Here is a 15694-nt window from a genome sequence, read left to right as displayed (position 1 = left end):
TGATGGGAACTTATTAGATGGCAGCTGCAGTCACTACAACCAGCACAAGAAGGGGAACCCACAACTAAGTTCTTGGAGATCTGGAGGCGGAGCTCACTGGAGCGCAAGATTACCGCGTATTACACGTGCGATGTGCGGTAATTCACAGGCAATCAAATCCATTGTCTTCCTCTGTTTCACTTAGATTTGCGTGTAAACACTGCGTAATATGCCAACGCAGAAAAGAGCGCAGCGTGTTCTACTTTGCCACGTAGCACGCACGAGAGACCCATTGTTATCTATAGACGCGTAATCAACTTTGTCCATGTGCAATTACATTGTATATGGGCGGTATATATATATATATATATATATATATATATATGCACTGTTGTGAAGCGGTCGCAAGAAATAAAACAGGAAGACTGCGCATAACGGCGTGCGGGAGATACGTACAGTTCAATTTCTCTGCAATGTGCGGCGATAGGCCGGCTGCACAGCGGTAAGGCCCTGTAGGGTCATACGTGTGCGCTGTCTGAGTCCGGCCTCCTTCCCATCCTTTAAGCGGGTTATGCTGCTTCCAGGCGGTGATAGGCGCGCCGCAGCGCACAATTCCGCATTCAAGATTCAAAATCCGCACCATCCTCTGAATTCAGCTGCGGATACGGAGCTGATTTGGGGTCAAAATCTGCATTATTGGATGCAGAATTTGTAACAGAATTTCACGCTTTGTTCTATTTTTTGATTAGCGCACCTCATCCATGATGAGGTGTGCCAAACGCCGCTGTCGGCTGAAAACAAAAGTAAAATCGCAGCGCTTTGCCTTGCTGCTGTGTGCGAGCGGCCTAAGACTGCCTTCACACGGACGTATTTGTGCTCGCAAAACTTGTGCGCCTAACATGCAGAGAGTAGAAGCCGCAGATGTCAATGGATTTGTTTACACTTCCCATATTTTGGCGCGTGTGTTTCAGTCGTGCAAAAAAAGAGAACTTGCTCTATCTTTCTGCGTAATTGTGCATCAAAGGTCTCCATAGAAGTCAATAGGGATGCAAAAATGCGCTAGGAGATGCGTGGAACACTGCGTAATTTCGCTGGATAAAAAACATTTATATGGCCGCCTGCAGACGGGCGGGTCAGATCCGGCGGCAAGGATTCTCGCCGCGGGACCCGACCCGAGCGCCTGCAGGGACCAGCGCGTACTCACCTGCGCCCGCGACTCCAGCTGTTTGATTTGCCGGGCAGCCGGCGCATGCGCAGACCGGAGCCGGTGCCCGCACAGAAATAGAACATGCCACGGTTTGCGTTTGTTAACGCAATCCTATGCAGGCTTCCAGCGGCGGAAATTCTGCCACGGAATTTCCGCTCGTGTGCAGGCGGCCTATCTCTGCACATTCTGAGCTGAACAGTCCAGTGGGTGGAGCTATCAGTGAGCTGCCCTCCATGTACAGTCCTACACAGCTCTCAGTCACTGATAGCTCCGCCCACTGGACTCTTCAGCTCAGAATGTGCAGAGATTTAAAGTAATAAAATACAGGTAATACTGAATCTTCCCCCATAAAACTATATATCAATCTGCTCGGCTCCTCCTGCTCTATAACATCACGCCTGCAGTTTGGACAGGAGCCTCGATCTTATACTTCCAACACACAGATGCCCAACGGTAAAGGGGCTTTGCAGGCAAAAACTATTGATGACCTATCACCATGCAGTGACTATACAACGATAAAATATTTATGTACCATTAGCGCTGGCCCCATTGAAAGCAATGGGGGAAAATCATGATCTCCTGGCGCTGCTGTGACAGCTGCAGCAGGGGATTCCTTCATCCCCGCGGGGAGTCCCCTTGTAGTGGCCGAGTACATGCTTTCCTGGCCCCCTCCATAATGTCATACATGTATGTCTTATGTAGATGCTCTGTCCAAAACTGTCTTGTCATTCTGTTGTGTGTATTGCACAGCTGCAGCAAATGAGAGGTTAATGACTGCAAAGTGTGAGCTGACTGTCTGGTAAATGTAGCTATTCATGTCCTGTTACGTGGTATGAGTGAGGCTATAAATGTGAGTGCTTGAGAGTGGGAAAAAGGTTCCATCTGAGAGAGTAAAGCACAGAGGCCCATGGGGGCACCTTCAGCCCTCATGTGTTGAAGATGGAAGAGGAGGACAGATTTCCCGAGCGCAAGGATCAGCATGAACCGTGAGAGAGCCAGAGAGAGACAGAGCGCATGAGCCTGTCCTAAATTTTCTTACTCAAGGCCCAGTGCAGAGGTACTCTTTCTTTTTTTTAATTGTTCACGCCCAAGCGTCCTGAAGTCTGGGACCGCTGGGTGGAGATATTCATGTCTGTATATATCCATAATTCTACCTGCTCTTGGAATACCATCTACTCTTGCCTTGTATTGTTGGAGTTGTTACCCAGTAAAGTTATTCCAGGCTCTGACCGTTCCCAGGGACCTGAAGTACTCTATTCCTGTCTGCAGCTCATTTATTCTCCGCCGAGCTTCATGCCAGTGGATACCAAAACCTTGGTGTCGCCCGTGACAACCGCATTCCCTGTTCTCCAGTCTATTGGGCATCCCTATGCCAGGGGTGTCCGGAAGAGGCCCAGCGCTGCCCTGGCCTTGGCCGCGTGCGTCCCTCCGGGAGGGAGCATGGCAAGTGCCACCATGATAAGCCAGCATCTTGCCCTCCCAGCTCCTCAGCATATGCCATGTGTCTGGGGTCACCCTACGGGACGCACCTCCTCATCAATGAACACTGTGACAGCAGCCGCAGGGTGTTCAGTGAAGAGGGGACTCCCAGTGGGGATGAAGGAATTGCAGCAGCCGAGTGCCAGATCTTTGGGTGGGGAATACAGCGTAGAGAAATGGCTGTCTACGGTGTCTCTGCCTTCTACACCGAATACACTCAAAATGTGTCCTGGACTGGCTTTGCACAGGGGTAAAGTTAGAAACTGTGTTGAGAGGATTTATGACTTACTGTTGTACGTGACGCCAGTGCCCCTTTCAAGTAATGAGTTGTTCCACTCAAACGAGTCCACAATCAAAAGGTAGGTTTAAACCAGAGGCACACGGTTCTTTACTTAATGTTTCTCGCTTTACAATCCTCAAACACATTTACATTCCAGCGGTGCTTCTTCCCAGGAAAACAGTCATCACCAGTCTCAGTTATCTAATGGAAAACGTCCTTGTGAGAACACTTTGAACACCAGGAGCATAACACACACTGTTCCTTGCACCTCTTCCTTCTCTGACTCTCCGGTCCACCGGGAGAACATATCCCAAGAGTGGCTTAGACTTCAGCATGAGAGCCTCAGCCTACACGTCCTCCATTACCAAGTATATTCTCTTAACTCCTTGCTCTAACTCCGCCCTCAACCTTTCGTACCAACCAATCACACCACAAAGAGCAGGTTAGAGAGAACAGATACCACCAAGTTTGGTGACACCAACATGAGACAATGACCCGACGTTGACCAAGACAGAGCCAATACACATAACAATACACAGGCTACTACACTTAACAATACAAACACATGCACACCATAAAAGACAGACATTGAAGTGCTGGAGGGCCCCTACTCTGGGGCACTACAGAATCCCCTGCTGCAGCTGCCACAGCAGTGGCAGGGGATCGCGATGTTCTCACTATGTTTTCAATTGGGTTGGCGCTGCTGCAGCCGGCCCCATTGAAGATAAGGTGAAACCCCTGCATGAAGGAATCCCCTGCCGCTGTTGTCACAGCCGCAGCAGGGGATCGAGATCTTCTCCCATTGCTTTCAATGAAAAAAATGGGCGATATTGCAGAAAGATAGGACATGTTGTGATTAACATGCAAAAGAGAATAAAACCATTGAAATTCATTGGTTCCATAATCATGCGGTTTCACTCACATTTGCATCATGAGAAAATCGCCAGATTTTCTCACCAGAGTGAAGGCGCCCTAAGGGCTTATTCCGACATGCGTATGAAGGACGATATACGCTGTCTATCTCTGCAGGGGAGGAGGCGGGCCGGGAGCAGTGCACTGAGCTCCCACCCCCTCTCGGCCCCTGGCCACTGTTTGCAATGGGCAGGGAGGGGCTAAGTTCCGCCACACCCCCTCCCGTTGCAAATAGTGGAGAGGGGGCTGGAGCTCAGTGCACTGCTCCTGGCCCGGCCTGCCTCCTCCCCCTGCAAAGAGGGACAGCGTATATTGGCCGGGCATGAAAACCTGTCCGATATACGCACGTCGAAATAAGTCTTGAAGCTGCTATTACACGAGGGCTAGTGGCTTCCATTAGTGCTTACGTTTTTTCGACACTTGCTGGGCTGCACCTACAAGTGCAAGTGCAGCCTGGCAATTAAAGTTATTACACAAGCCAGTGTTAATGGCGTTCATGTTATAGCAGCCTAATAGTACTCTGATGGGCTGATTAGTGGACTGATAGGTTAATAAGCCTAGCAACCAAATCACACTGCTACTATGGCTCAGCGGCACAGGGCCAGGCACTGATGCAACCCTCCAAATATGTCGTTCCGAAAGTAAGAGCTTCTTTCCTCGAAGACTCTGACTCACCCACACCTGACAGCAAGTGGATCAGATAGATGAGGAGTTGAGAGGAGCCTGGAGGAGTCTAGACTTGGTAGTGACAGTGAGGGAGCAGTGGCAGCCAATGAGTGCAAGTCTACAACTCTGCAGGCAACTTCAAGACTGGAGTCGGAAGAACATCGGCAATGCAGGAGTCATTGGGAAGTGGATCCAGATTGCCATAAGTGGAGGTAGCGTCAGCTCGGCCATACACTGAGCGTTCTGTTGCTCATGAAGGAGAAACTTGCATTTTGGTCAGTAGGATCTCCTCAACTAAAGCAGCTCCAGCACACAGTATTATGGGCCACAGTTAGCGGTCAGGCGGCCCAAATAGACATCAGGCTGCACAGGCCAACAGAAGTCTGCCCGGTTTGCCAGATTGACAGTCTGGGTCTACTATACTTTCACAGGAATGCTGCAGACTGGCCTTAGTGGTGATGCTGGTATGTACAGAACATGACCATCGAAGCCAGTGAGTGTCTGCAGCGCTCAGATGTAAGAACTTAAAGGAGATGTCCCGCGCCGAAACGGGTTTTTTTTTTTTTAAACCCCCCCCCCGTTCGGCGCGAGACAACCCCGATGCAGGGGTTAAAAAAACCACCCGCACAGCGCTTACCTGAATCCCGGCGGTCCGGCGTCTTCATACTCACCTGCTGAAGATGGCCGCCGGGATCCTCTGTCTTCATGGACCGCAGGGCTTCTCTGCGGTCCATTGCCGATTCCAGCCTCCTGATTGGCTGGAATCGGCACGTGACGGGGCGGAGCTACACGGAGCTACACGGAGCCCCATAGAGAAGAGGAGAAGACCCGGACTGCGCAAGCGCGGCTAATTTGGCCATCGGAGGGCGAAAATTAGTCGGCACCATGGGAACAAGGACGCCAGCAACGGAGCAGGTAAGTAAAAAACTTTTTATAACTTCTGTATGGCTCATAATTAATGCACAATGTATATTACAAAGTGCATTATTATGGCCATGCAGAAGTGTATAACCCCACTTGCTGCCTCGGGACATCTCCTTTAAGGTCATCGCTGCTAGCATACAAAGACTCAGGAGGACCGAACACCAGAGTATCGACGCTGGGGGAATTCATAGGTGAGTAATGTTTACTGCAGTTAGGCCGCCTGCAGATGGCCGGGTCGGATCCCACTGCGAGAATTCTCGCAGCGGGACCCGACCCGAACCCCTGCAGGGACCAGCGCGCCACTCACCTCTCCCGCAGCTCCGGCTCCTTGATGTGCCGGCTGCCAGCCAGCTGGAGCATGGGCAGAGCGGAGCCGTTGGCCGGGGAGTAACATTTCTGTGCGGGGCTTTGTGAGACCCACACAGAAATAGAGCATGCTGCAATTTGTTTTCCGCGCGTAATCTCGCGCGGACAAATCGCGTCCGTCTGCCTAGGATTGCATTTTCTAGCGTAATCCTATGGCAGTCTCCACGGGCGGAAATTCTGCAGGAAATCCCGCCGTGGAATTTCCGCCCGTGTGCAGGGGGGCTTAGGTAGATATGTAAAAACTTGGACAAGCACTATAAATGCACTCTCCGTCAAAAAAATCCTTCCCTAGAAGAAGTTGTCGTTTTGCTGCAAACTCGTCCTACAGCTCCATCTCAGGCAGACATACAACTGACTAGTAATTATTAGGACATTATAGTAGCAGTGTTTCTGGTAGCAGATCACACTCACAGCTTGGCTCCTCCCACAGCAGTGACATCACCACAGGCCCTTTAGCCCACCGGATCTCTGTGGTGGTGGTAGGTTGCTGTCTTCTGTCAGGGCCGCTGAGTTGTGTCTTCTGAGATAATAACGGCTTAGTTGTATTCTTAGTGTGTTATTTTTGTACTCCCCTTCCAAGAGCCCTAACTGTGTAGTTCTTCTATCGGTCAGACACTGTGTTTTATATATATGTTGTAGGACCTTCGATAGCGTCACCAGGGGACAGAGCAATGACGTTACCAGGGGTGGAGCATCTGAAGCACTCACTCACATACATGCAGACAAGTTGCCATAGGTAGTTTCATGAGAGTTATGGTAATCAGATGAACGGTCTTCTCACCTGAAGCCCTAATAGTGGTTCCCCCTTGGCCTATAAAAGGCTCTCGGAGGGTCCTTGTGTGTAGTAACCTCTTCTTCTGCTTGTGTAGAGCTTCTTGGCCACTAGACGCCTGTACGACGCAGAGAAGAGATGTCTTCCCGTTATCAGAGTCTGAGAGAGGTACATTATTGGGGTTTGAGAAGCTGGATGGTCGTATCGATGAATTGTCCCACACCGGGACCGTCTGACTAGACTGTTAGGAGGTGTTGAGGGCACACAAGGTGACCGGACTCAGGACGCCCCTACAGACCACCAGTAGAAAGTAGCGTCTGACCAGATTGCTAGGAGGTGTTGGGACCAGTGGATGTGTGAGGGCACACAAGGTGACCGGGCTTAGGAGGCCCCCTACAGACCACCAGTAGAGTGGAGCGTCTGACCAGACTGTTAGGGGGTGTTGGGACCAGTGGTTGTGTAAGGGCACACAAGGTGACCGGGCTCAGGACCCCGACAGACCACCAGTAGAGAGGAGCGTCTGACCAGACTGTTAGGAGGTGTTGGGACTAGTGGATGGGGGCACACAAGGTGACCGGGCTCAGAACAACCGACAGACCAGCAGTAGAGAGGAGCGTCTGACCAGACTGTTAGGAGGTGTTCGGATCAGTGGATGTGTGAAGACACACATGGTGACCAGGCTCAGGACGTCCCCCACAGACCACCAGTAGAGAGGAGTGTCTGACCAGACTGTTAGGAGGTGTTGGGACCAGTGGATGTGTGAGGACACACATGGTGACCGGGCTCAGGACGTCCTCTACAGACCACCAGTAGAGAGGAGCGTCTGACCAGACTATTAGGAGGTGTTGGAAGCAGTGGATGTGTGAGAGCACACAAGGTGACCGGGCTCAGGACCACTGACAGACCACCAGTAGTGAGGAGCGTCTGACCAGACTGTTAGAAGGTGCTGGGACCAGTGGATGTGTGAGGGCACACAAGGTAACCGGGCTCAGGACCCCGACAGACCACCAGTAGAGAGGAGCGTCTGACCAGACTGTTAGGAGGTGTTGGGACTAGTGGATGGGGGCACACAAGGTGACCGGGCTCAGAACAACCGACAGACCAGCAGTAGAGAGGAGCGTCTGACCAGACTGTTAGGAGGTGTTCGGATCAGTGGATGTGTGAAGACACACATGGTGACCGGGCTCAGGACGTCCCCCACAGACCACCAGTAGAGAGGAGTGTCTGACCAGACTGTTAGGAGGTGTTGGGACCAGTGGATGTGTGAGGACACACATGGTGACCGGGCTCAGGACGTCCTCTACAGACCACCAGTAGAGAGGAGCGTCTGACCAGACTATTAGGAGGTGTTGGAAGCAGTGGATGTGTGAGAGCACACAAGGTAACCGGGCTCAGGACCCCCGACAGACCACCAATAAAGAGGTTCAACAAGCACGAGCAGCTCCAACTGATTCATTGTCTGCCATCCACAGACAGGGGGCGTCATCGCTACACCCCTGTGTCTGTCAGAACTATTTCCAGGTGCTTGGCTTGGTTTCATGGCTCCCATCCTTCCATTTGCAGTGGTGTTGTGAACGATGAAACATGACGTTACAGTGTGCAACCGGGTTGTCTTCAGCGATGAATCCAGGTTTAGTTTGGGTGCTGACGACGGCCGTGTTCATGTCTGGAGACCTCGGGGTGAGCGCCTAAATCCTGCCTTTGCTGTGGAGCGGCACACTGCCTCCTGCTGGTGTGATGGTCTGGGGGGCATCGCATACAACAGTCAGTCGCCCCTAGTAGTGGTACGAAGAATGACAGCTCAGCAACATGTTCAGGACATTCTGCAGCCACATGTGTTTCTCTCATGGCGGCTTCCAAAAGGCAGCAGGATAATGCTCAGCCGCACACACAAGGGGGTCACAGGAAGCCTCCACAATATTGTCACACTTCCTTGGCTGCCCGGTCACCAGATTTATCAACAATACAACATATATGGGACCATCTGGGACGCCAACTTCCACAGCCTAAGAGTTTACATGATCTAAAGCAAATGTGGAGCGATATGCTGCAAGATATCATGCGGAGCCTGTATGCCTCGATGCCCGCCCGTATCACATCTTGTATCCAACCTAGAGACAGGACAACAGGGTACTAGAGCCTCCATGCCTACCTGTATCACATCGTGTATTCAAGCTAGAGGCGGTATAACAGGGTACCAGAGCCTCCATGTCCGCCCATATCACATTTTGTATCCAAGCTAGAGGTGGTACAACAGGGTACTAGAGCCTCCATGCCCACCGTATCACATCTTGTATCCAAGCTAGAGGTGGTACAACAGGGTACTAGAGCCTCCATGCCCACCTGTATCACATCTTTAATCCAAGTTAAAGGCTGTATAACAGGGGACTAGAGAGAGCCTCCATGCCTGCCTGTATCACAGCTTGTATCCAAGCTAGAGGCGGCCCAACAGGGTACTAGAGCCTCCATGCCCACCCAAATCACATCTTGCATCCAAGCTAGAGGTGGTACAACAGGGTACTAGAGCCTCAATACCTGCCTGTATCACATCTTGTATCCCAGCTTGAGGTGGTTCAACAGGGTACTAGAGCTTCCATGCCCGCCCGTATCACATCTTGTATCTAAGCTAGAGGCGGTACAACAGGGTACTACAGCCTCTATGCCTACCCGTATCACATCTTGTATTCAATTCAAAATAACGATCCGCGCCACCATATAATGATTAATGAGAATAACTCACCTGGTGCCCAGCGGGGTTCCCATGGACCGTTAGATCCTAAGGGAACAACCCGCCAGCACCTGTGGTCCGAGTATGCCTGTAGTGATCTACGAAGAGACTTCAGATATCCTTTGGTAGGGAAGGAGAGCCGCCGGAAAGAAGCAATCCCAAAGAGAAAAAACTCCCCTCAATGGGTTAAAACAAGCAAGCTTAAAAATAGAAAAAACTCTTTCCGCGCTCCTGCTGGAGCTCCTCTTTGGACAAAATAAACTGTCATAGCAGACAGTATTTGTATAAATTAATCATAAATTTATTTCCAAATAAAAGATTGCATGCAAGTGGAAATCTTGCAGCAATAGTTAATCAGTTATACAACGCGTTTCAGCGTTCTACAAACGCCTTTCTCAAGTATCAAATACAAATACTGTCCGCTACGACAGTTTATTTTGTCCAAAGAGGAGCTCCAGCAGGAGCGCGGAAAGAGCTTTTTCTATCTTGTATTCAAGCTAGAGACAGTACAACAGGGTACTAGAGCCTCCATACTAGCCCGTATCACATCTTGTATCTAAGCTAGAGGTGGTACAACAGGGTACTAGAGTTTCTATGCCTGCCCATATCTCATCTTGGATCTAAGCTAGAGAAGGTCAAACAGGGTACTAGAGCCTCCATGCCTCCCATATCACATCTTCTATCCAAGCTAGAGACAGCCCAACCGGGCATTAGAGCCTCCATGCCCACCTGTATCACGTCTTCAATCCAATCTAAGGGTGGAACAACAGGGTACCAGGGCCTCCATGCCCACCTGTATTACATCTTGTTATATCACTTGGATGCAGGTTCTGTATTATATCCTGTTATATCACACATGAGCTGCAGGTTCTGTATTATATGCTGTTATATCACACATGAGGTGCAGGTTCTGTATTATATGCTGTTATATCACACATGAGGTGCAGGTTCTGTATTATATGCTGTTATATCACACATGAGGTGCAGGTTGTCTATTATACATTGTTATATGACACATGAGGTGCAGATTCTGTATTATATGCTGTTATATCACACATGAGCTGCAGGTTCTGTATTATATCTTGTTATATCACACACGAGCTGTAGGTTCTGTATTATATCCTGTTATATCACACATGTGCTGCAGGTTCTGTATTATATGCTGTTATATCACACATGAGCTGTAGGTTCTGTATTATATGCTGTTATATCACACATGAGCTGCAGGTTCTGTATTATATGCTGTTACTAGCTGATATACCCAGCTTCGCCCGAGTTAATTTGGTACTGGTGTTTATCTGGTGTTCACACGGAAAATCTTATGAAGTCGTGGTTACTTTAGAGATACCGGAAAAACATATGTTCACCATTTTGCATAGTTCTCTGCGTTACCCAGGAAACACCATGGGGAGGCAACCATGCGACGTTTCCTTTATATAAAATGACGTCAGGAAGTGAGAGAATTAGATTCCATACGTAAAATTTGGACACTAATTCTTTTGCACTTGGAATTGAATAATCGAGTTGGGACCCATTAACTTTTCCTATTTATGACATAATCAATGCCGTGCCAAATTTCAAGTTTCTATGACACCGGGAAGTGAGAGAATTAGATTTCGTACATAAAATGTGGACGCTAATTCTTTTGCGCTTATAATTGAACAATCGAGGTGGGACCCATTAACTTTTCCTATTTATGACATAATCAATGCCCGTTCCAAATTTCATGATTCTATGACACCAAGAAGTGAGAGAATTAGATTCTGTACATAAAATTTGGACGCTAGTTCTTTTGCGCTAGAACTGAATAATCGAGTTGGGACCCATTAACTTGTCCTATTAATGACATATTCAATGTTTATGGCAAATTTCATGTTTCTTTGACATTGGGAAGTAAGAGATTTAGATTATGTACGTAAAATTTCGATGCTAATTATTTTCCACTAGAATTAAATAATCAAGTTGGGACCCGTTAACTTTTCCTATGTATGACATAATGAATGCTCGTGCCAAATTTCACGTTTCTATGACACCGGAAAGTGAGAAAATTACATTCCGTACGTAAAATTTGGACGCTAATTCTTTTGCGCATAGAATTGAATAATCGAGTTGGGACCCATTAGCTTTTCCCTCTTTATGACATAATCAATGCTCGTGCCAAGTTTCACGTTTCTATGACACCGGAAAGTGAGAAAATTACTTTCTGTACGTAAAATTTGGACGCTAATTCTTCTGCGCATAGAATTGAATAATCGAGTTGGGACCAATTAGCTTTTCCTATTTATGACATAATCAATGCTCGAGCCAAATTCTAAGTTTCTATGACATTGGGAAATGAGAGATTTAGATTCTGTACGTTAAATTTCGACGCTAATTATTTTGCGCTAGAATTGAATAATCGAGTTGGGACCCAATTACTTTTCCTATTTTGGAGATAATCTATGCTCGTGCCAAAATTCATGTTTCTACGACATCGGGAAGTTGGAGAACTTTTGGCGAGTCATTGAGTGAGTGAGTGAGTGAGTGAGTGAGTTAGTGAGGGCTTTCGTCTTTATACATATAGATATCACACATGAGCTGCAGATTCTGTATTATATGCTGTTATATCACACATGAGCTGCTGGTTCTGTATTATATCCTGTTATATCACACATGAGCTGCAGGTTCTGTATTATATGCTGTTATATCACACATGGGGTGCAGGTTGTGTATTATATGCTGTTATAGCACAAATGGGGTGCAGATTCTGTATTATATGTTGTTATATCACACATGATCTGCAGGTTCTGTATTATATGCTGTTATATCACACATGTGCTGCAGGTTCTGTATTATATGCTGTTATATCACACATTGGGTGCAGGTTCTGTATAATATGCTGTTATAGCACACATGTGCTGCAGGTTCTGTATTATATGCTGTTATATCACACATGGGGTGCAGGTTCTGTATTATATGCTGTTATAGCACACATGGGGTGCAGGTTCTGTATTATATGCTGTTATAGCACACATGGGGTGCAGATTCTGTATTATATGCTGTTATATCACACATGTGCTGCAGGTTCTGTATTATATCCTGTTATATCACACATGGGCTGCAGGTTCTGTATTATATGCTGTTATAGCACACATGGGGTACAGGTTCTGTATTATATGCTGTTATATTACACATGAGGAGCAGGTTCTGTATTATATGCTGTTATAGCACACATGAGGTGCAGGTTCTGTATTATATGCTGTTATATCACACATGTGCTGCAGGTTCTGTATTATATGCTGTTATAGCACACATGAGGTGCAGGTTGTCTATTATATACTGTTATATACACATAAGGTGCAGGTTCTGTATTATATGCTGTTATATCACACATGAGCTGCAGGTTCTGTATTATATCCTGTTATATCACACATGAGCTGCAGGTTCTGTATTATATGCTGTTATATCACACATGGGGTGCAGGTTGTGTATTATATGCTGTTATAGCACAAATGGGGTGCAGATTCTGTATTATATGTTGTTATATCACACATGATCTGCAGGTTCTGTATTATATGCTGTTATATCACACATGTGCTGCAGGTTCTGTATTATATCCTGTTGTATCACACATTGGGTGCAGGTTCTGTATTATATGCTGTTATAGCACACATGAGGTGCAGGTTGTCTATTATATACTGTTATATACACATAAGGTGCAGGTTCTGTATTATATGCTGTTATAGCAGACATGGGGTGCAGGTTCTGTATTATATGCTGTTATATTACACATGAGGAGCAGGTTCTGTATTATATGCTGTTATAGCACACATGAGGTGCAGGTTGTCTATTATATACTGTTATATACACATAAGGTGCAGGTTCTGTATTATATGCTGTTATAGCAGACATGGGGTGCAGGTTCTGTATTATATGCTGTTATATTACACATGAGGAGCAGGTTCTGTATTATATGCTGTTATAGCACACATGAGGTGCAGGTTGTCTATTATATACTGTTATATACACATAAGGTGCAGGTTCTGTATTATATGCTGTTATATCACACATGAGCTGCTGGTTCTGTATTATATCCTGTTATATCACACATGAGCTGCAGGTTCTGTATTATATGCTTTTATATCACACATGGGGTGCAGGTTGTGTATTATATGCTGTTATAGCACAAATGGGGTGCAGATTCTGTATTATATGTTGTTATATCACACATGATCTGCAGGTTCTGTATTATATGCTGTTATATCACACATGTGCTGCAGGTTCTGTATTATATCCTGTTGTATCACACATTGGGTGCAGGTTCTGTATTATATGCTGTTATATCACACATGGGGTGCATGTTCTGTATTATATGCTGTTATAGCACACATGGGGTGCAGGTTCTGTATTATATGCTGTTATAGCACACATAGGGTGCAGGTTCTGTATTATATGCTGTTATAGCACACATGGGGTGCAGATTCTGTATTATATGCTGTTATATCACACATGTGCTGCAGGTTCTGTATTATATCCTGTTATATCACACATGGGCTGCAGGTTCTGTATTATATGCTGTTACAGCACACATGGGGTACAGGTTCTGTATTATATGCTGTTATATTACACATGAGGAGCAGGTTCTGTATTATATGCTGTTATAGCACACGAGGTGCAGGTTCTGTATTATATGCTGTTATAGCACATATGGGGTACAGGTTCTGTATTATATGCTGTTATATTACACATGAGGAGCAGGTTCTGTATTATATCCTGTTATATCACACATGTGCTGCAGGTTCTGTATTATATCCTGTTATATCACACACGGGCTGCAGGTTCTGTATTATATGCTGTTATAGCACACATGGGGTACAGGTTCTGTATTATATGCTGTTATATTACACATGAGGAGCAGGTTATGTATTATATGCTGTTATAGCACACATGAGGTGCAGGTTCTGTATTATATGCTGTTATAGCACACATGAGGTGCAGGTTCTGTATTATATGCTGTTATAGCACACATGAGGTGCAGGTTCTGTATTATATGCTGTTATAGCACACATGGGGTACAGGTTCTGTATTATATGCTGTTATATTACACATGAGGAGCAGGTTCTGTATTATATGCTGTTATATTACACATGGGGTGCAGGTTCTGTATTATATGCTGTTATAGCACACATGGGGTGCAGATTCTGTATTATATGCTGTTATATCACACATGTGCTGCAGGTTCTGTATTATATGCTGTTATATCACACATGGGGTGCAGGTTGTGTATTATATACATCATATCACACATGGGGTGCAGATTCTGTATTATATGCTGTTATAGCACACATGGGGTGCAGGTTGTGTATTATATACATCATATCACACATGGGGTGTAGGGTCTGTATTATATGCTGCTATTATATGCACATAACGTATATACAGGAGAGAGCCCTGCAGTCCGGCACATATTACACCTCGGACTAGACGCAGTTCTTTATCTCCTCACACAACAGTTTCCGCTGCAGCCGGAAGCCTCCGACGAACTATCAGAGGATGAAGCCTCCTCTCCAGCAACCTCCACTCGGAGCTCCTCGCTTGCGATTGGCTGCATCAGTCAGGTGGGGCGGGGATTCCAACTTTAGAATCTGTCGTCAGACGTAAGGAACGTGTGTGAGGCTGGCAGACGTGTTGTGACCCAGTGGCCTAATGGATAAGGCATCAGCCTCCGGAGCTGGGGATTGTGGGTTCGAGTCCCATCTGGGTCGCACTAGAATCACGTTTTGAATCACAGAATGAATTAGTGGCGATTACTTGGGCGGACGTACCCCGCCCGCTCGGTGCGCGGCGCTATTCGTCTCCGTTTGCGCACTAGGAGTGCGATCACTAGAACCTCTGCCGGATTAACCCTGAATGTCACTGAGCAGCAACTGTTAACCCTTTAGTAGTCAGGAGAGTGCCCCCCCTCCTGCAGCTAATGGAGAGATTTAACTCCCTGGTTATCCACCTCTTTTTACAGTGATGAGTGCTATATCGGTTTGCGAAACTCGGACCGAAACCGCGCTTGGAAAATTGTGATTTTTGCCTTTAAAAAACGTATTGCATCCAAATTTTTGAAAAAAATTTATGTGTTACCGAAGGCGTTCAATTGTGAAAACTGCATGGCGCTCACAAACCGTACGGCACGCGCATAAAATGCGATTTTTTAAATTTAAATCCCATAGGAAATAATGGGAATCACCCCAAAATAGGGCGTGTTATTACCAGACGCGAGTTGCGTCCACATCGCTATCGGACACAACTCGCCCGTGTGAATACGCCCTTAAAAATGTATCAACTCCGCAGCCACCCTGTCACGTGTGTTAGCTCAGCGCCTGATAATAGCATTAACCCCTCAGCTACCAC

General features: G+C 46.9%; 1 non-coding gene across 1 annotated transcript; it reads left to right on the top strand.

Moving 5' to 3' along the window:
- The first annotated feature begins 14984 nt into the window (after nt 1–14984).
- Nucleotides 14985–15057, top strand: TRNAR-CCG (transfer RNA arginine (anticodon CCG)). The gene has a single exon. It is a non-coding gene; the product is annotated as a tRNA-Arg (tRNA).
- Nucleotides 15058–15694: the final 637 nt, after the last annotated feature.

Source organism: Eleutherodactylus coqui, chromosome 13, assembly GCF_035609145.1.
Source record: "Eleutherodactylus coqui strain aEleCoq1 chromosome 13, aEleCoq1.hap1, whole genome shotgun sequence".
NCBI classification, from domain to species: Eukaryota; Metazoa; Chordata; class Amphibia; order Anura; family Eleutherodactylidae; genus Eleutherodactylus; species Eleutherodactylus coqui.
Note: the sequence above shows the minus strand (reverse complement) of the source record. Positions and strands in the feature narration are given on the sequence as shown.